Source organism: Hippoglossus hippoglossus, chromosome 8 (assembly GCF_009819705.1).
Source record: "Hippoglossus hippoglossus isolate fHipHip1 chromosome 8, fHipHip1.pri, whole genome shotgun sequence".
In the NCBI taxonomy this organism is placed as follows: domain Eukaryota; kingdom Metazoa; phylum Chordata; class Actinopteri; order Pleuronectiformes; family Pleuronectidae; genus Hippoglossus; species Hippoglossus hippoglossus.
This window is the reverse complement of record NC_047158.1, coordinates 2,049,696-2,074,644: the sequence shown is the minus strand read 5'-3', so window position 1 is coordinate 2,074,644 and position 24,949 is coordinate 2,049,696. Positions and strand designations below refer to the sequence as shown.

General features: G+C 42.8%; 6 non-coding genes across 6 annotated transcripts; 2 read left to right on the top strand and 4 right to left on the bottom strand.

The window, feature by feature from the left end:
• Positions 1 to 6,244: 6,244 nt before the first annotated feature.
• trnas-gcu lies at positions 6,245 to 6,326 on the bottom strand. Its single transcript has one exon. It is a non-coding gene; the product is annotated as a tRNA-Ser (tRNA).
• Positions 6,327 to 7,254: 928 nt separating this feature from the next.
• trnaa-agc lies at positions 7,255 to 7,327 on the top strand. The gene has a single exon. It is a non-coding gene; the product is annotated as a tRNA-Ala (tRNA).
• A 418-nt stretch (positions 7,328 to 7,745) lies between these two features.
• trnas-gcu lies at positions 7,746 to 7,827 on the bottom strand. Its single transcript has one exon. It is a non-coding gene; the product is annotated as a tRNA-Ser (tRNA).
• A 693-nt stretch (positions 7,828 to 8,520) lies between these two features.
• On the bottom strand, positions 8,521 to 8,593 carry trnaa-ugc. Its single transcript has one exon. It is a non-coding gene; the product is annotated as a tRNA-Ala (tRNA).
• Positions 8,594 to 8,755: 162 nt separating this feature from the next.
• Positions 8,756 to 8,828, top strand: trnaa-agc. The gene has a single exon. It is a non-coding gene; the product is annotated as a tRNA-Ala (tRNA).
• Positions 8,829 to 9,246: 418 nt separating this feature from the next.
• trnas-gcu lies at positions 9,247 to 9,328 on the bottom strand. The gene has a single exon. It is a non-coding gene; the product is annotated as a tRNA-Ser (tRNA).
• Between the last annotated feature and the right edge of the window lie 15,621 nt (positions 9,329 to 24,949).

Here is a 24,949-nt window from a genome sequence, read left to right as displayed (position 1 = left end):
ACCACTCGGCCACCTCGTCCTATTCTGAGTTAATTTTATCTCCTGAAACTCAAACTGTTCCTGTTCTTAAGAGAGTTGTTACAATGGTGACAAGTGGCTGTGGACACAAGAAGAAGAAAAAAAACTATTGCTGAAAAAACAGGATTCTAACCCATGCGTGCAGACCACAGTGGGTTATCATTTCTTTACTGGGGAACAATTTAGGGGATTACCGGACTCTAACTAATGTTTTCTGGTATTGTACCTGCGTACATAGGTAACTGGACTTCCTTATGTTTCTTGAAGATGTGGTCGTCCAAGAGGCTTCTTTAGTTCTAAAAGACTTGTGGGAGGTTTCAGGTATTTAATCTCTCTCGGATCTTCACCTATCCTCAGAGTTGTTGTGTTAAACATGCAGGTCGTTTAACCCCCTACCAACTGGTGGGGTGTTGGAGCTCCTTGAGTCAAGGTGTGTATAGCACCTTGCTATGGTGTGAGTCATTAGGGTTACACGCAATGTCAAGATATGCAAAGGGCCAGAGAGTTGAAATACCTGTAGCCTCCCACTACTAAGTTAGAACTTAAAGAGGATCTGGAAAGAGAAGTGACAGGTTTTCAAGAAACCAAAGCAAGCCTATGCACACCTGTGTGCAGAGGTTTGACACCGAGAAGTTTCATCTTGAGGTAGAAGACAATGGATGTCACTCACAAGGAGCAATTAAGGGTTCAATAGTGGAGAATGTGGGCATCGATCCCACTACCTCTCACATGCAAAGCGAGCATTCTACCATTTGAGCTAATCCCCCTGTTTAAAAGTGGCTTCTGTGGCAAATCATCGCAACCTGTTCAGCATGGATGTGTTCTGTCCTAAAATGGATCACATTGCCGAGACAAATGAATGAAGTCTCTCATCACAGGCCCTCAGGGGAGACTGGCCAACAAAGTGATTTACAGAGATTTCTGTAGATAGGGAATTAGCTCAAATGGTAGAGCGCTTGCTTAGCATGCGAGAGGTAGTGGCATCGATGCCCACATTCTCCAGAACATTCTTAGTATCTTGATTTTACTCTGGTAGAGAATGTTTTGAAATTCAGTTTGACAAAGTCCCCTTCTAAAATAAGATGGATTCCTTGTTTTTATGCCATGGACTGATATGATTCAGAAAAATGGTGTTCCATCCTTCCAGCATAGTTCAGACCTGCATGTGTTAAACATGCAGGTCGTTTAACCCCCTACCAACTGGTGGGGTGTTGGAGCTCCTTGAGTCAAGGTGTGTATAGCACCTTGCTATGGTGTGAGTCATTAGGGTTACACGCAATGTCAAGATATGCAAAGGGCCAGAGAGTTGAAATACCTGTAGCCTCCCACTACTAAGTTAGAACTTAAAGAGGATCTGGAAAGAGAAGTGACAGGTTTTCAAGAAACCAAAGCAAGCCTATGCACACCTGTGTGCAGAGGTTTGACACCGAGAAGTTTCATCTTGAGGTAGAAGACAATGGATGTCACTTACAAGGATCAATTAAGGGTTCAATAGTGGAGAATGTGGGCATCGATCCCACTACCTCTCACATGCAAAGCGAGCGTTCTACCATTTGAGCTAATCCCCCTGTGTAAAAGTGGCTTCTGTGGCAAATCATCGCAACCTGTTCAGCATGGATGTGTTCTGTCCTAAAATGGATCACATTGCCGAGACAAATGAATGAAGTCTCTCATCACAGGCCCTCAGGGCAGACTGGCCAACAAAGTGATTTACAGAGATCTCTGTAGATGGGGAATTAGCTCAAATGGTAGAGCACTTGCTTAGCATGCGAGAGGTAGTGGGATCGATGCCCACATTCTCCAGAACATTCTTAGTATCTTGATTTTACTCTGGTAGAGAATGTTTTGAAATTCAGTTTGACAAAGTCCCCTTCTAAAATAAGATGGATTCCTTGTTTTTATGCCATGGACTGATATGATTCAGAAAAATGGTGTTCCATCCTTCCAGCATAGTTCAGACCTGCATGTGTTAAACATGCAGGTCGTTTAACCCCCTACCAACTGGTGGGGTGTTGGAGCTCCTTGAGTCAAGGTGTGTATAGCACCTTGCTATGGTGTGAGTCATTAGGGTTACACGCAATGTCAAGATATGCAAAGGGCCAGAGAGTTGAAATACCTGTAGCCTCCCACTACTAAGTTAGAACTTAAAGAGGATCTGGAAAGAGAAGTGACAGGTTTTCAAGAAACCAAAGCAAGCCTATGCACACCTGTGTGCAGAGGTTTGACACCGAGAAGTTTCATCTTGAGGTAGAAGACAATGGATGTCACTCACAAGGAGCAATTAAGGGTTCAATAGTGGAGAATGTGGGCATCGATCCCACTACCTCTCACATGCAAAGCGAGCGTTCTACCATTTGAGCTAATCCCCCTGTGTAAAAGTGGCTTCTGTGGCAAATCATCGCAACCTGTTCAGCATGGATGTGTTCTGTCCTAAAATGGATCACATTGCCGAGACAAATGAATGAAGTCTCTCATCACAGGCCCTTAGGGGAGACTGGCCAACAAAGTGATTTACAGAGATTTCTGTAGATAGGGAATTAGCTCAAATGGTAGAGCGCTTGTTTAGCATGTGAGAGGTAGTGGGATCGATGCCCACATTCTCCAGAACATTCTTAGTATCTTGATTTTACTCTGGTAGAGAATGTTTTGAAATTCAGTTTGACAAAGTCCCCTTCTAAAATAAGATGGATTCCTTGTTTTTATGCCATGGACTGATATGATTCAGAAAAATGGTGTTCCATCCTTCCAGCATAGTTCAGACCTGCATGTGTTAAACATGCAGGTCGTTTAACCCCCTACCAACTGGTGGGGTGTTGGAGCTCCTTGAGTCAAGGTGTGTATAGCACCTTGCTATGGTGTGAGTCATTAGGGTTACACGCAATGTCAAGATATGCAAAGGGCCAGAGAGTTGAAATACCTGTAGCCTCCCACTACTAAGTTAGAACTTAAAGAGGATCTGGAAAGAGAAGTGACAGGTTTTCAAGAAACCAAAGCAAGCCTATGCACACCTGTGTGCAGAGGTTTGACACCGAGAAGTTTCATCTTGAGGTAGAAGACAATGGATGTCACTCACAAGGAGCAATTAAGGGTTCAATAGTGGAGAATGTGGGCATCGATCCCACTACCTCTCACATGCAAAGCGAGCGTTCTACCATTTGAGCTAATCCCCCTGTGTAAAAGTGGCTTCTGTGGCAAATCATCGCAACCTGTTCAGCATGGATGTGTTCTGTCCTAAAATGGATCACATTGCCGAGACAAATGAATGAAGTCTCTCATCACAGGCCCTCAGGGGAGACTGGCCAACAAAGTGATTTACAGAGATTTCTGTAGATAGGGAATTAGCTCAAATGGTAGAGCGCTTGCTTAGCATGCGAGAGGTAGTGGCATCGATGCCCACATTCTCCAGAACATTCTTAGTATCTTGATTTTACTCTGGTAGAGAATGTTTTGAAATTCAGTTTGACAAAGTCCCCTTCTAAAATAAGATGGATTCCTTGTTTTTATGCCATGGACTGATATGATTCAGAAAAATGGTGTTCCATCCTTCCAGCATAGTTCAGACCTGCGTGTTTAACACATGCAGGTCGTTTAACCCCCTACCAACTGGTGGGGTGTTGGAGCTCCTTGAGTCAAGGTGTGTATAGCACCTTGCTATGGTGTGAGTCATTAGGGTTACACGCAATGTCAAGATATGCAAAGGGCCAGAGAGTTGAAATACCTGTAGCCTCCCACTACTAAGTTAGAACTTAAAGAGGATCTGGAAAGAGAAGTGACAGGTTTTCAAGAAACCAAAGCAAGCCTATGCACACCTGTGTGCAGAGGTTTGACACCGAGAAGTTTCATCTTGAGGTAGAAGACAATGGATGTCACTCACAAGGAGCAATTAAGGGTTCAATAGTGGAGAATGTGGGCATCGATCCCACTACCTCTCACATGCAAAGCGAGCGTTCTACCATTTGAGCTAATCCCCCTGTGTAAAAGTGGCTTCTGTGGCAAATCATCGCAACCTGTTCAGCATGGATGTGTTCTGTCCTAAAATGGATCACATTGCCGAGACAAATGAATGAAGTCTCTCATCACAGGCCCTCAGGGGAGACTGGCCAACAAAGTGATTTACAGAGATTTCTGTAGATAGGGAATTAGCTCAAATGGTAGAGCGCTTGCTTAGCATGCGAGAGGTAGTGGCATCGATGCCCACATTCTCCAGAACATTCTTAGTATCTTGATTTTACTCTGGTAGAGAATGTTTTGAAATTCAGTTTGACAAAGTCCCCTTCTAAAATAAGATGGATTCCTTGTTTTTATGCCATGGACTGATATGATTCAGAAAAATGGTGTTCCATCCTTCCAGCATAGTTCAGACCTGCATGTGTTAAACATGCAGGTCGTTTAACCCCCTACCAACTGGTGGGGTGTTGGAGCTCCTTGAGTCAAGGTGTGTATAGCACCTTGCTATGGTGTGAGTCATTAGGGTTACACGCAATGTCAAGATATGCAAAGGGCCAGAGAGTTGAAATACCTGTAGCCTCCCACTACTAAGTTAGAACTTAAAGAGGATCTGGAAAGAGAAGTGACAGGTTTTCAAGAAACCAAAGCAAGCCTATGCACACCTGTGTGCAGAGGTTTGACACCGAGAAGTTTCATCTTGAGGTAGAAGACAATGGATGTCACTCACAAGGATCAATTAAGGGTTCAATAGTGGAGAATGTGGGCATCGATCCCACTACCTCTCACATGCAAAGCGAGCGTTCTACCATTTGAGCTAATCCCCCTGTGTAAAAGTGGCTTCTGTGGCAAATCATCGCAACCTGTTCAGCATGGATGTGTTCTGTCCTAAAATGGATCACATTGCCGAGACAAATGAATGAAGTCTCTCATCACAGGCCCTCAGGGGAGACTGGCCAACAAAGTGATTTACAGAGATTTCTGTAGATAGGGAATTAGCTCAAATGGTAGAGCGCTTGCTTAGCATGCGAGAGGTAGTGGCATCGATGCCCACATTCTCCAGAACATTCTTAGTATCTTGATTTTACTCTGGTAGAGAATGTTTTGAAATTCAGTTTGACAAAGTCCCCTTCTAAAATAAGATGGATTCCTTGTTTTTATGCCATGGACTGATATGATTCAGAAAAATGGTGTTCCATCCTTCCAGCATAGTTCAGACCTGCATGTGTTAAACATGCAGGTCGTTTAACCCCCTACCAACTGGTGGGGTGTTGGAGCTCCTTGAGTCAAGGTGTGTATAGCACCTTGCTATGGTGTGAGTCATTAGGGTTACACGCAATGTCAAGATATGCAAAGGGCCAGAGAGTTGAAATACCTGTAGCCTCCCACTACTAAGTTAGAACTTAAAGAGGATCTGGAAAGAGAAGTGACAGGTTTTCAAGAAACCAAAGCAAGCCTATGCACACCTGTGTGCAGAGGTTTGACACCGAGAAGTTTCATCTTGAGGTAGAAGACAATGGATGTCACTCACAAGGAGCAATTAAGGGTTCAATAGTGGAGAATGTGGGCATCGATCCCACTACCTCTCACATGCAAAGCAAGCGTTCTACCATTTGAGCTAATCCCCCTGTGTAAAAGTGGCTTCTGTGGCAAATCATCGCAACCTGTTCAGCATGGATGTGTTCTGTCCTAAAATGGATCACATTGCCGAGACAAATGAATGAAGTCTCTCATCACAGGCCCTCAGGGGAGACTGGCCAACAAAGTGATTTACAGAGATTTCTGTAGATAGGGAATTAGCTCAAATGGTAGAGCGCTTGCTTAGCATGCGAGAGGTAGTGGGATCGATGCCCACATTCTCCAGAACATTCTTAGTATCTTGATTTTACTCTGGTAGAGAATGTTTTGAAATTCAGTTTGACAAAGTCCCCTTCTAAAATAAGATGGATTCCTTGTTTTTATGCCATGGACTGATATGATTCAGAAAAACGGTCTTCCATCCTTCCAGCATAGTTCAGAGAAATATTGAGCATTTTTCCTGACGGCACATGGTGGCCTATAACCTATAACCTTACTAAATGCTCATATTTTCTCCAATAATATGTTTCTTATCAGTCATTCAGAACAGGTTACTATGTTAAGCCACCTGGTTGATTGTCCTAGTAAGCGTTTTTGTCAGTACACGTGACAAGGATACTGCATTTGAGATAAAGATCTTAAGCAGTAGAGTAAGCTGATTCAGTCAATTGGAGTAGAAATTGGTATATTGTAAACTTCACTACGACGAGGATGGGATTTGAACCCACGCGTGCAGAGCACAATGGATTAGCAGTCCATCGCCTTAACCACTCGACCACCTCGTCCTATTCTGAGTTAATTTTATCTCCTGAAACTCAAACTGTTCCTGTTCTTAAGAGAGTTGTTACAATGGTGACAAGTGGCTGTGGACACAAGAAGAAGAAAAAAAACTATTGCTGAAAAAACAGGATTCTAACCCATGCGTGCAGACCACAGTGGGTTATCATTTCTTTACTGGGGAACAATTTAGGGGATTACCGGACTCTAACTAATGTTTTCTGGTATTGTACCTGCGTACATAGGTAACTGGACTTCCTTATGTTTCTTGAAGATGTGGTCGTCCAAGAGGCTTCTTTAGTTCTAAAAGACTTGTGGGAGGTTTCAGGTATTTAATCTCTCTCGGATCTTCACCTATCCTCAGAGTTGTTGTGTTAAACATGCAGGTCGTTTAACCCCCTACCAACTGGTGGGGTGTTGGAGCTCCTTGAGTCAAGGTGTGTATAGCACCTTGCTATGGTGTGAGTCATTAGGGTTACACGCAATGTCAAGATATGCAAAGGGCCAGAGAGTTGAAATACCTGTAGCCTCCCACTACTAAGTTAGAACTTAAAGAGGATCTGGAAAGATAAGTGACAGGTTTTCAAGAAACCAAAGCTAGCCTATGCACACCTGTGTGCAGAGGTTTGATACCGAGAAGTTTCATCTTGAGGTAGAAGACAATGGATGTCACTCACAAGGAGCAATTAAGGGTTCAATAGTGGAGAATGTGGGCATCGATCCCACTACCTCTCACATGCAAAGCGAGCGTTCTACCATTTGAGCTAATCCCCCTGTGTAAAAGTGGCTTCTGTGGCAAATCATCGCAACCTGTTCAGCATGGATGTGTTCTGTCCTAAAATGGATCACATTGCCGAGACAAATGAATGAAGTCTCTCATCACAGGCCCTCAGGGGAGACTGGCCAACAAAGTGATTTACAGAGATCTCTGTAGATGGGGAATTAGCTCAAATGGTAGAGCGCTTGCTTAGCATGCGAGAGGTAGTGGGATCGATGCCCACATTCTCCAGAACATTCTTAGTATCTTGATTTTACTCTGGTAGAGAATGTTTTGAAATTCAGTTTGACAAAGTCCCCTTCTAAAATAAGATGGATTCCTTGTTTTTATGCCATGGACTGATATGATTCAGAAAAATGGTCTTCCATCCTTCCAGCATAGTTCAGAGAATTATTGAGCATTTTTCCTGACGGCACATGGTGGCCTATAACCATTAACCTTACTAAATGCTCATATTTTCTCCAATAATATGTTTCTTATCAGTCATTCAGAACAGGTTACTATGTTAAGCCACCTGGTTGATTGTCCTAGTAAGCGTTTTTGTCAGTACACGTGACAAGGATACTGCATTTGAGATAAAGATCTTAAGCAGTAGAGTAAGCTGATTCAGTCAATTGGAGTAGAAATTGGTATATTGTAAACTTCACTACGACAAGGATGGGATTTGAACCCACGCGTGCAGAGCACAATGGATTAGCAGTCCATCGCCTTAACCACTCGACCACCTCATCCTATTCTGAGTTAATTTTATCTCCTGAAACTCAAACTGTTCCTGTTCTTAAGAGAGTTGTTACAATGGTGACAAGTGGCTGTGGACACAAGAAGAAGAAAAAAAACTATTGCTGAAAAAACAGGATTCTAACCCATGCGTGCAGACCACAGTGGGTTATCATTTCTTTACTGGGGAACAATTTAGGGGATTACCGGACTCTAACTAATGTTTTCTGGTATTGTACCTGCGTACATAGGTAACTGGACTTCCTTATGTTTCTTGAAGATGTGGTCGTCCAAGAGGCTTCTTTAGTTCTAAAAGACTTGTGGGAGGTTTCAGGTATTTAATCTCTCTCGGATCTTCACCTATCCTCAGAGTTGTTGTGTTAAACATGCAGGTCGTTTAACCCCCTACCAACTGGTGGGGTGTTGGAGCTCCTTGAGTCAAGGTGTGTATAGCACCTTGCTATGGTGTGAGTCATTAGGGTTACACGCAATGTCAAGATATGCAAAGGGCCAGAGAGTTGAAATACCTGTAGCCTCCCACTACTAAGTTAGAACTTAAAGAGGATCTGGAAAGAGAAGTGACAGGTTTTCAAGAAACCAAAGCAAGCCTATGCACACCTGTGTGCAGAGGTTTGACACCGAGAAGTTTCATCTTGAGGTAGAAGACAATGGATGTCACTCACAAGGAGCAATTAAGGGTTCAATAGTGGAGAATGTGGGCATCGATCCCACTACCTCTCACATGCAAAGCGAGCGCTCTACCATTTGAGCTAATCCCCCTGTGTAAAAGTGGCTTCTGTGGCAAATCATCGCAACCTGTTCAGCATGGATGTGTTCTGTCCTAAAATGGATCACATTGCCGAGACAAATGAATGAAGTCTCTCATCACAGGCCCTCAGGGGAGACTGGCCAACAAAGTGATTTACAGAGATCTCTGTAGATGGGGAATTAGCTCAAATGGTAGAGCGCTTGCTTAGCATGCGAGAGGTAGTGGGATCGATGCCCACATTCTCCAGAACATTCTTAGTATCTTGATTTTACTCTGGTAGAGAATGTTTTGAAATTCAGTTTGACAAAGTCCCCTTCTAAAATAAGATGGATTCCTTGTTTTTATGCCATGGACTGATATGATTCAGAAAAACGGTCTTCCATCCTACCAGCATAGTTCAGAGAATTATTGAGCATTTTTCCTGACGACACATGGTGGCCTATAACCTATAACCTTACTAAATGCTCATATTTTCTCCAATAATATGTTTCTTATCAGTCATTCAGAATAGGTTACTATGTTAAGCCACCTGGTTGATAGTCCTAGTAAGCGTTTTTGTCAGTACACGTGACAAGGATACTGCATTTGAGATAAAGATCTTAAGCAGTAGAGTAAGCTGATTCAGTCAATTGGAGTAGAAATTGGTATATTGTAAACTTCACTACGACGAGGATGGGATTCGAACCCACGCGTGCAGAGCACAATCGATTAGCAGTCCATCGCCTTAACCACTCGGCCACCTCGTCCTATTCTGAGTTAATTTTATCTCCTGAAACTCAAACTGTTCCTGTTCTTAAGAGAGTTGTTACAATGGTGACAAGTGGCTGTGGACACAAGAAGAAGAAAAAAAACTATTGCTGAAAAAACAGGATTCTAACCCATGCGTGCAGACCACAGTGGGTTATCATTTCTTTACTGGAGAACAATTTAGGGGATTACCGGACTCTAACTAATGTTTTCTGGTATTGTACCTACGTACATAGGTAACTGGACTTCCTTATGTTTCTTGAAGATGTGGTCGTCCAAGAGGCTTCTTTAGTTCTAAAAGACTTGTGGGAGGTTTCAGGTATTTAATCTCTCTCAGATCTTCACCTATCCTCAGAGTTGTTGTGTTAAACATGCAGGTCGTTTAACCCCCTACCAACTGGTGGGGTGTTGGAGCTCCTTGAGTCAAGGTGTGTATAGCACCTTGCTATGGTGTGAGTCATTAGGGTTACACGCAATGTCAAGATATGCAAAGGGCCAGAGAGTTGAAATACCTGTAGCCTCCCACTACTAAGTTAGAACTTAAAGAGGATCTGGAAAGAGAAGTGACAGGTTTTCAAGAAACCAAAGCAAGCCTATGCACACCTGTGTGCAGAGGTTTGATACCGAGAAGTTTCATCTTGAGGTAGAAGACAATGGATGTCACTCACAAGGAGCAATTAAGGGTTCAATAGTGGAGAATGTGGGCATCGATCCCACTAAATCTCACATGCAAAGCAAGCGCTCTACCATTTGAGCTAATCCCCCTGTGTAAAAGTGGCTTCTGTGGCAAATCATCGCAACCTGTTCAGCATGGATGTGTTCTGTCCTAAAATGGATCACATTGCCGAGACAAATGAATGAAGTCTCTCATCACAGGCCCTCAGGGGAGACTGGCCAACAAAGTGATTTACAGAGATTTCTGTAGATAGGGAATTAGCTCAAATGGTAGAGCGCTTGCTTAGCATGTGAGAGGTAGTGGGATTGATGCCCACATTCTCCAGAACATTCTTAGTATCTTGATTTTACTCTGGTAGAGAATGTTTTGAAATTCAGTTTGACAAAGTCCCCTTCTAAAATAAGATGGATTCCTTGTTTTTATGCCATGGACTGATATGATTCAGAAAAATGGTGTTCCATCCTTCCAGCATAGTTCAGACCTGCATGTGTTAAACATGCAGGTCGTTTAACCCCCTACCAACTGGTGGGGTGTTGGAGCTCCTTGAGTCAAGGTGTGTATAGCACCTTGCTATGGTGTGAGTCATTAGGGTTACACGCAATGTCAAGATATGCAAAGGGCCAAAGAGTTGAAATACCTGTAGCCTCGCACTACTAAGTTAGAACTTAAAGAGGATCTGGAAAGAGAAGTGACGGGTTTTCAAGAAACCAAAGCAAGCCTATGCACACCTGTGTGCAGAGGTTTGATACCGAGAAGTTTCATCTTGAGGTAGAAGACAATGGATTTCACTCACAAGGAGCAATAAAGGGTTCAATAGTGGAGAACGTGGGCATCGATCCCACTACCTCTCACATGCAAAGCGAGCGCTCTACTATTTTAGCTAATCCCCCTGTGTAAAAGTACTCAATTCTCATATTTTCTCCAATAATATGTTTCTTATCAGTCATTCAGAAGAGGTTACTATGTTAAGCCACCTGGTTGATAGTCCTAGTAAACGTTTTTGTCAGTACACGTGACAAGAATACTGCATTCGAGATAATGATCTTAAGCAGTAGAGTAAGCTGATTCAGTCAATTGGAGTAGAAATTGGTATATTGTAAACTTCACTACGACGAGGATGGGATTCGAACCCACGCGTGCAGAGCACAATGGATTAGCAGTCCATCGCCTTAACCACTCGGCCAAAAATGGGGCCAAAGTGACTGCCACGGTGGGGCGAAAGAAAGGAAAAGGAGGGCAAAAGGGGGGAAAGAAAAGGAGAGAGAGAAATGGACTCATGTCACACTTCTAATGCAGATAAAACTGATATAATCCAACATGTTTACACTAAATTATTCAGTGTTCATTGATATAATGCATAGAAATAATAAACTGACAGGTAAACTTCTTCTCAGAAGTCTTTAATTGTTAACTATAAACAAGGCATATAAAAAAGGCACGTAAAAAAGGCACATAACGGCATGTCAAAAAGGTACAGGGGTGGGTGGATGTACAAAAGGTGAATATATTCAAAAGGCACAGTGGTGGGTGTACAAAAGGTGGATGTACAAAAGGTGAATATATACAAAATGTACAGGGGTGGATGTACAAAAGGTGAATATATATACAAAAGGTACAGTGGTGGATGTACAAAAGGTACAGGGGGGATATACAATTTTTTAAATGTTTTTCAAGAGCATCTCCCCATTCTGAGATTGTCTGTCCAGATGCTGGACAATACCACTTTCCTCTTATCTGGGTGTGGCCAGTGCTTTTGTTTTTGGCCTGACCACACGTTTTGCACACGTAATGATAGTCCTCTTTGCAGTGCCTCTTTTTTTGTTGGTGCCCCCTTGCCACACGTTCCTGATCTTCAATAGCTGCCTTTTGTTGTCTCCACTTTCGGTGACGATTTAAATCTTCTGAAGATTGAGCTGAGGATGATGATGATGATGCTGCGGTTACTGTTGCTGTTTGTGTCGCTACTGGATATGGGGGTACAGCGTAGTGATGATACAGGGCTGAAGGGTAGTTTTGCTGAGGGGGGAGTGCTGGGTTTTGGAAGGTCCAGCCAGGGTATGGAGCTGATGATATATTACCTTGCTGGTATGAGGAAGGCCCTGCTGACTGGGGTGGCGGTACTTGGCCCTGCCCATATGTGGACCAGGTAGGTGACGGGGATGGCGGTGCTTGGTGCTGCCCATATGTTGACCAGGTAGGTGACGGGGATGGCGGTGCTTGGTGCTGCCCATATGTTGACCAGGTAGGTGACGGGGATGGCGGTGCTTGGTGCTGCCCATATGTGGACCAGGAAGGTGAGGGATGAGGTGGCAGTTGACCCTGCTGATATGAGGGTGGAGCAGAAGGACCAGGCCATGCATAGGATTCAGGAGGACAGAGCGGTGCTGAGCCAGCTCTGACACTATGGCGCCGGCGTATCACTGCCTCGCCCTCACGATTATCTGGCTCCTGAAACTCCATAGGTATATGTCCATGTTCCACATGTGCAGTGAGGAGCTCTCTTGCCTTGGGCAAGGAGTCCTGCGCCATAGAGACTGTCTGGGGAAGATGCACCCCTTGCAGTAAAGAGTCTCGATCAGTTCTTTTCTGCCTTTCATGCAACCTGGAAAAGATACACGTCAAAATGTTTACTATTTTACACAAGCGATTTTGCAAAAGCTGTAGCTACATCAAATCCTTCTAGCTTAAAATGTAATTTGTATTTGTAAAGTGCATGTCATAAATTGAATAAGAATAAGATTCCTTTATTAGCAATGCGGAAATTTACATAGAGAAGGTCAAAAAATGTATCTCACCAAGCAGATACTGTGGTGTTGTTGACAGTAACCAGCACCAAGGTGGTTTGGTCCTGAATCACCCGGCTGTCCTCTAGCAGTTGTTTGATGTGCTGGTATGTGTGAACAATTGACTGGGGAACTGGTAAGGTTTTACCCTTGCAGTCTTTTGGCCTATTTCGGGCACACTGATATTCTTTCAACAGCCTGAGGGAAACACACTCAGAGATTCTGTTGCTGTCAGGTCTCTGGGCAGCCTGGCCATGGGTCATGAACAGTCTAGGAAGGAAAAGACGACATGATCAATATTGCACAGCAGACAGTATATTCATTTAAAGAAAAGAAAAGGTGATGTATGAATCATTATATTAAGTATAACCCCACTTCACAGTTAAAACTAGTCTGTTACTGAACAGTCTAAAATGCTGTGAGGATATACAGAACAACATTAATTTTCTTGTGTGATACTGCTTTAATGTAACATGTCATTAAAAATAATTATCAGACTTGTGATTATGTGTGCATCCACTATAGTGCAGTTCACCTTTCAGCCGCTTGCTGACCAGGTGCAGAGCCACTGCGTTTCCTGGATGCTCTCCACGGCCCAGCTAAGGTCTTCCGCTTACATTTAAGGGTGTATTTTGTGACTGACTTGTCCATGGTGTGAAGACTTGTGTACAGCCGCACAATCTCTTCTGTCTCTGAGGCTGACAAAGCTGTTATTGTGCGGTTGAGGTTGACAAGATAGTCTGCCAATTTGTCAACCGCCTCCCATCCAGGAAAACCCCTTGCATCACATCGGCTTTCCTGAGAAATGAAGAACATTGAGAAATGATAAGGCAGTGTGTCCCATACATTGACTTATAGGACCAGTTTTTTAATACACCCCTCCCTCTCTGTATAAGTTGTCTTAATCAGAAGATGCTTGAGCACAGGAAGTAGGATTGTGTTGCTTTTTCCCGGCAAAGACGTCTGGTTGAATTCCTGAACAGAATCAATCCAGACTTCAATCTCTCACTCTGACAAGTAATTATATCTATATATGTCACACAAATTGACAAAATGCAACTGTAAAAATTGTTCAGTTATTTATTTGTCATAAAGTAAATGGCAAATATTTGCAGTGGAGCACCTTATATACAGTATAGCTACCACTAGGGGTCAGGGTTATATACAAATATAATCCAATTGTGTTGGACACACTAAGCGTTTAGTTAAATTACCTGAGATGAAGTGCTTGGTCCACTCGAGGAGTTGTCCTCACTAAGTACACTTCTGGCTGGACTGTCAGGACTTTGAGAGACACTGTGTAGATCAGAACTTGTTTCCTAGAAATTTGTAAGGGGGACAAAGTTCCGAAAACAAATCCTTGCATTTTAAAATTGCCTGTTTACAAAATTCCTTGGTATACAAGCACGCAACAGAAAGACAAATAGCGACAAATAATAAAATATCAAATTCATAGCATATGTAAATTACCTGAGGGGATGTGTAAGATGATGTGTTGGATAAATCACTATGGAGAAATGGTGGACTGTGAGGGGGGTGAAACGTCCAACTCTTCTGCACACTGGGGGGCTTCAGGTGGGCTCTGAGTTAGAATGTCCGCTGCGTCGCTTACTGTGACATCAAGACACTCCTCCTCCTGAACTTCGTCCAGCAAGTCAGGCAGAACGTTGCCAAGTTCACATTGCCGTTCTGAACCCAGCAAGTCTCCTCTGTCAGACTGCTCCAACAAATACTCCACAGCAATGCGCTCACCTAAAGAATCATAAAAAGAAAAAAAAAACATTTTGAATTCAGAGTAATAGACATATTTCCATTAGAATGGGGGGAAAGCAATAGGATAATTTGTTGAATGTGTAGTAGTAAAGTTGTGGTTGCAAGGAGAATGAGGTCTCTTGGAGTATCTTACCAGTGGGTCTCCCAGGGGGAATGAATTCTGGCAAGAGTGCATTACCGAGGACTTTGTTGCTGAGGTCATTTATGTTGGACATCAGGCGGATGTTATAAAGCTTGGTTTGTGATGCACCACTCATACCCACAGCTTCATGGGCTCGGTTCATGTTCCATCTGGAACTACCCTCAAGCATGTACATCTGAGTGTGCATTGCATTAGACCTCCAGCCTTAAAAGATACAAAATGTTTGAGATTATAGAAAATAAAATTATAATATAAGACATGTAAGGAGTATGAGTCATGCCAAAGATATACAACTTCTATTTACCCGGGATAAACGTGCACTGGTGGCGATGAAAACTTTCCACAGAAGATGACCCCCTGCCACATCTGAAGACATCCAGGACCTTGTCTCCCTTTTGTGACCCAGAGCGGACTTTGGTATAGAGTTCAACTCCAGGAGGATCTTGGATGCATGGCAAGTGCTTCTGTTGCATCTCCCACACATGTGTCATGCTCTCAGGGTTGATAAGTCGTAAACCTGTGGTGTCGGTCAGTTCCCACATGGACTTCAGCAAACCCTGGATCAGCCCCCGTGTTTCCTCAACCCCCCGAGTTCTCCTCTTACAATGTCTGGCCAGTTCACTGGAGCTGATGTTGGCCAGAACTTGAGCCTCTGTAGGAGCATGACCAGCATGCTTTTTCTGCAGCTCGGACTTCTTTGCCTCTTTGAGGCGACAAATGTCATCCTGGTCCCACTCAAAAATGCAGTGGGACAACTTTGAGCAGAAAGTGCCATAGATAGGGTGGTGTTCTGTTGTGAGTCCAGGAGTAAATCTCCTCATAAAGTGGAAAATATCTAATCTCACGAAGGTTTTCCACGGTCGAAGCCATGAAAGAACCGGGGATGTACCTGTACAAATGAAAAGTCAAGGGCAGAATTTATGCATAATGTTATAATTACAATTATCACTATATGACTCTCTCCAAAGTATGATATGACAAATATGACCTAATACAAGTAGCACTTGGGGGGTAACCTGTCATGTATGCTAAATTATTGCTCAAGTTTTTAAGGTTGTGCCTGCAACAAATAAAAAACAACTATATAAACATTTTGACGGTCACACACCTGTCCCACTGCAGCAATCTCTGTCAACATAAATGGCTTGTGGCTCTGGCTCTCCAGCATCCTTGTAGCGCTTCACGATCCCTTGGCACAACTCATCCAGTCCAGCTCCCTCACCAGTGGTGAGCACACAGTTGAGCACCTGCCCACATTCGTTGGTGACATTTGTCATCCACGTAGCTGAGTCTGCAATGTCACCTGCAAGCTTCTTTGTGATCTATTAAATACAGAAATAAAATTAGGATTAAGAGGAAAAACAAAGTTGCATGACAACATAATCAAGTGTAATCATGACCATCATTTGTCAGAGGTTTGCCTGCACCTTTTTCGTGGAGTCGAGCTTTAGGATCCTGCCGTATGTTGATGTGATGACACCCTTCATCTCATCCAGATGACCCAGGATTTCATTTGCATGGACCCTCTCAAACCACTGTGCAAGGGGTAGGGAGCGATAGGTTGGTGGCTGCCCATAGACTGCTGTCTCATACTGGGTTATTGCACTCCTCCTTTTGTGAAGCTCACAGTCCGACAGGTACTCAACTGTGCGCCTTGCCCACTCCTCACTGTGAATTTCCTCCAGTGCTTGCTGCAGGTAACTGGAGCTGTTCCCTACTGTTCTTGGTTTGAGGAAGGTAACACACTTCCTGTCCAGGGCAAGCTGTATGGTGAGAACAGCAGGGAACTTGTTTCTGTGGGCAGGATCCAACTGATCTAACACATCAGTGCTCCAAGGGCAGACAGGGATTTTGCACTTACTGCACCGAGGATAGTCTCCGCCGACCAAGTAATACCTGGAGTCAAGGTCAATTACTTCCCGTGCTTTTGTGTAAATCCCAGAGTGGTGCATCTTGGTTTTGCACTGCACACATTTAATTGGAATACCCCACATCCGCATCGGTGCCCACAGAAACATCCGCTGCCTGAAGTAGGTCATGGGGTCAGGGTGTACATTTGTCGGCTTTGGTGGATTAGGTGGATGGAACCAGTTTTGAGGAAACTGTTGCCGCAGCTGTCCTGTGGGGTCGTAAAGACACTGGGCAATCCACTCCTGATCGGCTGGGTTGATGACCCGCATGAACTGTTTGGGGAGAAAACTCACCCAATTCACCACCGGCGGCCTCAGGTGGACAACGTAAAGAGATGTGGCAGGAAAAGAAGGTGGTGGTGGAGGAGGAGGATGTTGTTGTTGGGATAGAGGAGGTTGTTGTTGTTGTTGTTGTTGTTGTGGTGGAGGGGGAGGGGGAGGTAGTTGTTGTGGTGGAGGAGGAAGTTGCAGCTGTGGTGGAGGAGGTCGCTGTTGTTGTAGTTGTGGTGGAGGAGGTCGCTGTTGTTGTAGTTGTGGTGGAGGAGGAAGTTGCAGCTGTGGTGGAGGAGGTCGCTGTTGTTGTAGTTGTGGTGGAGGAGGAAGTTGCAGCTTTGGTGGAGGAGGTCGTCGCTGCTGTGGAGGAGTAGGTTGTGGTTGATGTGAAGGGTTCCCACTTTCTCTGCTGACGACTGAATGACCTTCTTCAATATGTTGAAGCAGCCCAAATGCACCAATTAAATTTTTTCCACACTGCTCACAAGTTTGCACTGCGTGAAAGTCAGATAAATGTTCAGAAAAAAGCTCAGCATGTATGTCCTTGCTACAGAGAGCGCAGTGTATCTGCTCTTGCATCTGACAGCTTGAGATGCTCTGAGCTGGCTGACTAGCTTCACTTGGGATGCTCTGGGTGGTGCGGTCTGTCAGCTGACTAGCTTCACTTGGGATGCTCTGGGTGGTGCGGTCTGTCAGCTGACTAGCTTCACTTGGGATGCTCTGGGTGGTGCGGTCTGTCAGCTGACTAGCTTCACTTGGGATGCTCTGGGTGGTGTGGTCTTTCAGCTGACTAGCTTCACTTGGGATGCTCTGGGTGGTGCGGTCTGTCAGCTAACTAGCTTCACTTGGGATGCTCTGGGTGGTGCGGTCTGTCAGCTAACTAGCTTCACTTGGGATGCTCTGGGTGGTGCGGTCTGTCAGCTGACTAGTGTGGTGGCAGTTTCTGTAGAATAATGATACTCTATTGTATAATAATACACACATAACATTGTCTCTAGGAAAGTTCAACTAAAACACCTGCAGGTGGGCTCACCCCACACAGCCACCTAGTGTGACGTGTATAGAATGAGCACAGAGCACAGGAGAATCACTTCACTTATACAATCAGAAGCCCCTCCCCGCGAGGAGCCAAAAGGTATTCTTCAGCCTCTTGATGTCTGACCAGGTTGGGCAGAGTTCCTGTCTCAGATCTCCGTCTCAGACCCCTGGTGTGCCTTTCTGGTGTGAGACAATCTGTCTCCGAGATCCCCTATCTAGATTTACAACATCAAAAGACTCAAGTCCTGTATACAATGCAGAGTTCCCCTCACCCATCTCTATCAGACACACTAAGTAACCCCCCTGCAGTGAAGCATTTGCTAAGACACACATGTGGGGGCCATAAACACTTATAGTCCCCTTTGCAACTTTTGTAAGTCACAGAAACACATTTGTTATCTACTTCTTCTAAATACATATCTGTTCTTCTATTAAACATTACACAAATACAAAATCTGCCATTACAATTCCCCCTTTGAGCCTAAAAGGCTCAATATCCTTTATACATCTTGATACCATCTCATCATCCTGGAAGGGAAGCATCCAGGATAGATGAGTTTCAGGAAGTTGAACATATTGTCCAATCATAGACTTGATTAAGGAAATAATCATAGTCTTAAACTCAAAAGACAATACAACAGTTCAACAACACTAGTACACACATGAAAATCCAAATAGGTTTCAACAAACTTCAATAACATATTTTGCAATCATTCAAAAGTAGGCGTGACCATCAATTCCGCCCTTCAGGAATCTAAGTGTCCTTGTTCTTTCTCTGGACAATAGGTCATTTAAAATTTGAAACGATATGCATCATATTGTCAAAAATGTTCACTGTGTATGTGCCACAATTCGTCCTGATTATGTGACAAACACCTTCTTGGCTAGCATCTTTTCTCAAAGCCTTTCTGTGATGCAGAGTCATTCCTGACCCTAGACAGTGGGAGAAAGAGTTGAAAACCCAGCCCCCCTCTAAAGATGTTAATCTTCCATCTCCAGAGCAAACTCATCTGTTTGTGTGTGTTCTTCACAGTGCTCCCCCCCCGGGGGAAGTCCTCCAAAACCTTTCATCTGGAGACACTCACACTGTGGAACTCTTATCTCTTGATTACACACAATGAGTTGAATCTGTAAATGAGCTTGGGTCTCTGATATTTTCATGGTCTCAAACCATGCATTCTCCAGGCTTTGTCAGTTCATCAGGGAAGTCGAACATGAGTTCTCCTTTTGTTCTGACTTTGATGCTTAGGTTATATTTCGTGTTTTTCTTTCTGCCAAGGTTTCACATGCCATATTATTGGTGGCAGGACGACGATGACGGTGTTCATGAACAGGGAAACCATCTTTTCCCTCGAACTGCATCCCAGTCGTCCCATCAGGTGTCGTTGTTTTCCCCCTTCGGCGCTATTGTATCAGCAGTGCCCCTCGCCAACCCCCTCTTCAAAGTGTTGCCTCTTCTTGAGATCAGAGACGTGTGGCCCTAATCATTTCCACACCTCTCCTTGCTTGCAAACACGAAACAATTGAAGGCTGAAGGCTCGCACACTGACACAACGCACGCTCCGTCCTGTAGAATCCACTCGTGGCTCCGGAAATCCTCCTTCAATGGCTTGCATGTCTCCAGGTTGACCTTCACTTCCGTCTGTGTGGTGAGAGGCACTTGGTTTGCACTCGTTCCATCGACGTGCTCTCCTGGTTTCCTCATCACGTCCTTCACCACAATCCAGTCTCCTGGTCTCAGATCATGCAGTTCCCTTTCTATGGATTCCGGTAGGGAGTCCATCACCTGCCTGTGGATTTTAAAGAGTACAGGGGACAGGTTTACACAATATCTACCAGTTCGTTTTTTCAATGTGTTGTTGTCTCCTTCCACTGTTTGTTTCTTTCCACTGCCCGCCACTGGCGGGATGATAGGCACGATGTTGCCTCGTGTCGATACCCATACTCACCAGCATCCTTAAAGCTGTGCTTACAAATGGGGTACCATTATCAGTGGACATCTTTTCGGAATTTCCCAACGTGGAATGAATTCTCCGAGCAGTGTCTGCGCCACTGCTGAAGAATCCTGTCTAGATGTGGGGAAAGCTTCTACTGCATAGTATACATGTCAACAAGAACAAGACAGTATTTATTTATTTATCTAACTTACTTAATTCAATTTAATCTTTCTCAAATTCCTCTATAAATGATCAAACTGTTTGTTTGGTGGTGGATTGTTTACTTTGTGGAATCTGGATTTCTTTACCTATTTTAATTGTAATTCAATTACGCGACTCAGATAAAAAAGTTTTATTGAGTTTTGTTTAGAGTGTTGTTTTTGTACACCCAATACATCTATATTCCTCCCTTTTGACACACTGACTACAGTCATGTGTCAATTCAAACCAATGAAGAAACATACATAAGTTAAACAATATCATCCATGTGACCCACATCAAGTCTGTCAGCCACCAAACAAATTGTTATCCACCAACCAGTTTATTCCTTAAACTTAATAAATTAAATCTGTATTCTTACAAAAAAATTATTTAATTGCGATTGACCCTTGTTTATAGCTCCTATAACCTACATTAAGTTAATTATTTAAAATCTTTAAACGCACTCCTCATTTGCAGACTGCATACAGTTTGCATAATAACACAGCATCTATCAGCACACAGATGAAAGTGTGAAGTGAAATAGGTTCATGAATCTCCTATTCAATCAACTCAGCCAAACTCACATGCCACCCCCATGCAAACCTGCTATTAGTGTTGATCTTAACACTCTTGTCACTAGCGTATTTGCATTCTTCAGTCAATGCACAATAGTGTGATGGGAGTGGTTTAGCCTCTATTGTATCACACAGTCGTAAACCCACTTGGTTATCTCAGTTGCTGCATCCTTTGATGCTGAACTTATCACCAAACAACTATCACTTCTGCAAAATTAGCTGTTTATCTTTTAAATCTAAATCTAAACTAGGAGAAAAAAACTTTTTTCTCTTTAGTTAAGAAAAACTGCTACACAATCATTTGGCTATCCCTACTGATGTAGGGATAAGAGTCGCATAGTTAAAAACATTGCATCTCTAAATAGTGATGTCTATCATCTAAGGCAATACTGTCCCATATCTGAGCCACCTAGTTGTTAAAAGGTGGGAGGTATTTTGCTCAAGCAAAATCATCCTATCAGCATATTGGCACCAGTAAAGTCATATTTCACAGCGTCACATATCACACATCAAATATCACAGCTCTCTCAGCAGTTGTCGAAACTCTAAAACATTGTTTGAAGCTCTGCTTCCTTTGTTTTTCCTTACAGGAAAAAAGTAGTGTGTTAACAGACAATCTTTACATATTCCATACGAGGATTCAGATATTCTTTTCTATTTGGGTCTTATCCCTTGATCGGACCCAAAAGTGGTTTCTACCACTCACTGTGATTTGTGTGTTCGGGCATTAGTTTATACACATCATGTGAAAATATTTAGCATAAGGCACAATAGGCCTCTCTCTACTGATCTTCTGATCAAGCTCACAATGGTCAATAGCAATCTTAATCATCTGTTCTATGTCTAACATTAATTCACATGGTGTGTGTGTAACCGTGTTCTTACTTTAGTGACGTGCTTGAAACTCTCTCTCTCCATCTCAGTGTCCTCACCAGATGAATTCCTTCACTGTCCCCAGCTCACCGCTAATCAATCGCACTGTGTGCGCTGCTTTCCAGGGCATTCTCTTGCCCACCTCTTGGTGGAGCTGAGTCCAGATCAGAATCTAGTCGGAAACACTGAGACTGGAGATTATTTCAGTTCCTGCATATTCACTTCAGTTAAACAACATCCATACACTCTTCAATCCAGCACAAATATCCCTTTCATTTTTCCTTTTCCTTTGTCCTCTCTACTTCGTTCTTATTCTTTTTATTTCTCTCTTTTCACACGCAGTTTAGTTTTGAATTACCAAAGATAATTCAAACTCAAACTTCCCATGCTCGGAAAAGACACAGGCATCCTCTCTATTTTTAAACCTATTTTCTCAAATAGGTTGTCTCGGCAATTGTGAACCCGACTCTTATTTTATAAATTTAAACTCTGGTTTGTTCAGCAGAATACGAAATTTGGAAAATAAAGTTCTGCTTATATGGGAAAAGAACTTAAAAGTCTCTTAATTTAATTTTTTAACCAAATCGTTTCTATCTCTTAAAAAAATTTATTTTAAGATTTGTTAGAGGTTTTTTTTATTTTTCCTTTTACTATTAGCTTTTAAAACGCAATTATACCCCAAATATATTTAAACATATACTCACCTTTTTCTCCAGTTTCGAGGATTCTCAGATTCCTCTCTTTTTCTTTTCTCCTCTGCTTTCTCAGCTGAAATCCTCAGCTTAAATACTCAGTTTAGTTTCATCAAATTCTACATGTTTCTTCTTTCACAGTCACACATATCATCAACAAAATTTGTTAAGTTTTACTTTATTAGTGTTTTAGTGTTAGTAACCTTAAACCTTCAACCAACACCAAAATGCTTTAAACCTTCAACCAACCTTCAAAAAATGCTTTTGTAAGGAACAATAAAAACCATTTCCAATATAATGTTGTCAATTGTAATTACCTCTTGTAATTCCTGATCACTTGGCAAATTTCTCAATTATTGTTCCTACGTTTTTGATTCCTTAATACATTTTAAATACTCTGCCTGATATAATGCCTTAGAGAAATCTCATATTCACACTTCTCTTTAGCACCTCGCATGCAGGTATAAAATGTACTGGAATTACCAGATTTTCAACAGATTGCTGTACTGAGACGATCCGGACCTGGCCTTGGTCCTTCCGTCCCAGCTACACCTCTATTGCAAAATAATAATAATATTACTATATATTAATAATAACTACTAGTCATGAGCCCGACATCAGAGCCCAATCTTATTTATAATATTTTTGACCTTTTCCTAAAGATCGAAACGAAGCTTCATGGATCCTACACCGATTTCCAAAACCTAGCCATGCAGACACGTCTGTCCCTCAATACAATGAATGAGTGAATCTCTTTTTCCTGGACCTTTTCCTAAAGGTCATAACAAATGTGGATCTCTTCCTAATAGATCACAACATTGGACCTTTTCCTAAAGATCATAATGTTTTAATTTTACTTACCCGAGAGACAATGCTTGTTTTCCAAACCAGGTCCGTTGGATCACCTCAGTGAGTGCACTCCTGGCTCTCAAGCATTCGGCCCTCATTTTGTTGAGGTATGAGTCCCAGACTTTCCTCAGCATTGAGATCCAGAGTGTCTGCTCACACGAGTGATCCTGCCAACAACGCCAAAATTGTGGTGGCAGTTTCTGTAGAATAATGATACTCTATTGTATAATAATACACACATAACATTGTCTCTAGGAAAGTTCAACTAAAACACCTGCAGGTGGGCTCACCCCACACAGCCACCTAGTGTGACGTGTATAGAATGAGCACAGAGCACAGGAGAATCACTTCACTTATACAATCAGAAGCCCCTCCCCGCGAGGAGCCAAAAGGTATTCTTCAGCCTCTTGATGTCTGACCAGGTTGGGCAGAGTTCCTGTCTCAGATCTCCGTCTCAGACCCCTGGTGTGCCTTTCTGGTGTGAGACAATCTGTCTCCGAGATCCCCTATCTAGATTTACAACATCAAAAGACTCAAGTCCTGTATGCAATGCAGAGTTCCCCTCACCCATCTCTATCAGACACACTAAGTAACCCCCCTGCAGTGAAGCATTTGCTAAGACACACATGTGGGGGCCATAAACACTTATAGTCCCCTTTGCAACTTTTGTAAGTCACAGAAACACATTTGTTATCTACTTCTTCTAAATACATATCTGTTCTTCTATTAAACATTACACAAATACAAAATCTGCCATTACACTAGCTTCACTTGGGATGTTGTGAGCTGACTCCATCAGCAGCCTCCCTGACCTTGAGCCACTCTCAAGAGTTCAGTTTTTCCCTTTGTCTGAAGATAAGTTTATCTCATTACTAACAATTGTGAATCAATACAAGCAGAGCTAAGATGATAATACATTATCCAGTTTACATGCTATAAATATATCAATATAGCTACACATTGGTTTATGGTGAATACATCTTTAGAAAATATATCATTATTGCTTACCTTATGATATCTACATTTGCAGGGAATTTTGTTCCCGAAGATGTCATACTCGCGGATTGGTAGGTTGTATATAGGAGTCAATGGACAGGAGTTGATGAGCTGCATGACAGCCTTCCATTTCTTAGTCCCCGGCTTCTTACCTGTGGTAAACCGGTACTTTCCCTGGGCATACTGGTACATGATACCTTCCCAGTCTTAGTCATATCTGCAAATATGAAACATCTGCGTTAATATCAGATGAAACCGCAGGTTTAGTAAATGCATTAGGGTGACTTAGATTTGTTTGGCTCACTGTTAATATCCTCACACTGCATATATGTTCTTCCTGTCTTTACACGTGTACGTCTAGTTTAATTACATTCATACTGTACGTTCTTCCTGTCTTTACAGATGTACGTGTAGTTTAATTACATTCATACTGTACGTTCTTCCTGTCTTTACAGATGTACGTGTAGTTTAATTACATTCATACTGTATGTTCTTCCTGTCTTTACAGATGTACTGTACGTCTACTTTAATTGCATTCATACTGTACGTTCTTCCTGTCTTTACACTTGTACGTCTGCTTTAATTACATTCATACTGTATCCTTACACCTAAGTATTGCATGTTACTTATAACTTGCTAATGTCTTTTTTTTACTGTTGCCGCGGTAATACAGTAAATTTCCCCATTGTCGGACTAATAAAGTATTGTACATCTTATCGTAACGTTAGTAAACTGATTACACCGCTGATATTAACGGTAGAAAAAGTTCAGCGTCTGACGCAATTATTACACGACAGCAACAGCGACGTAAAGTTGTGTAATGGCCGCCCATAGTATAATGTTACTTACTGTTTTTTTTCCTCTCTATTTACTCTTGCGCCCGAAGAATCACTGCCATTGAT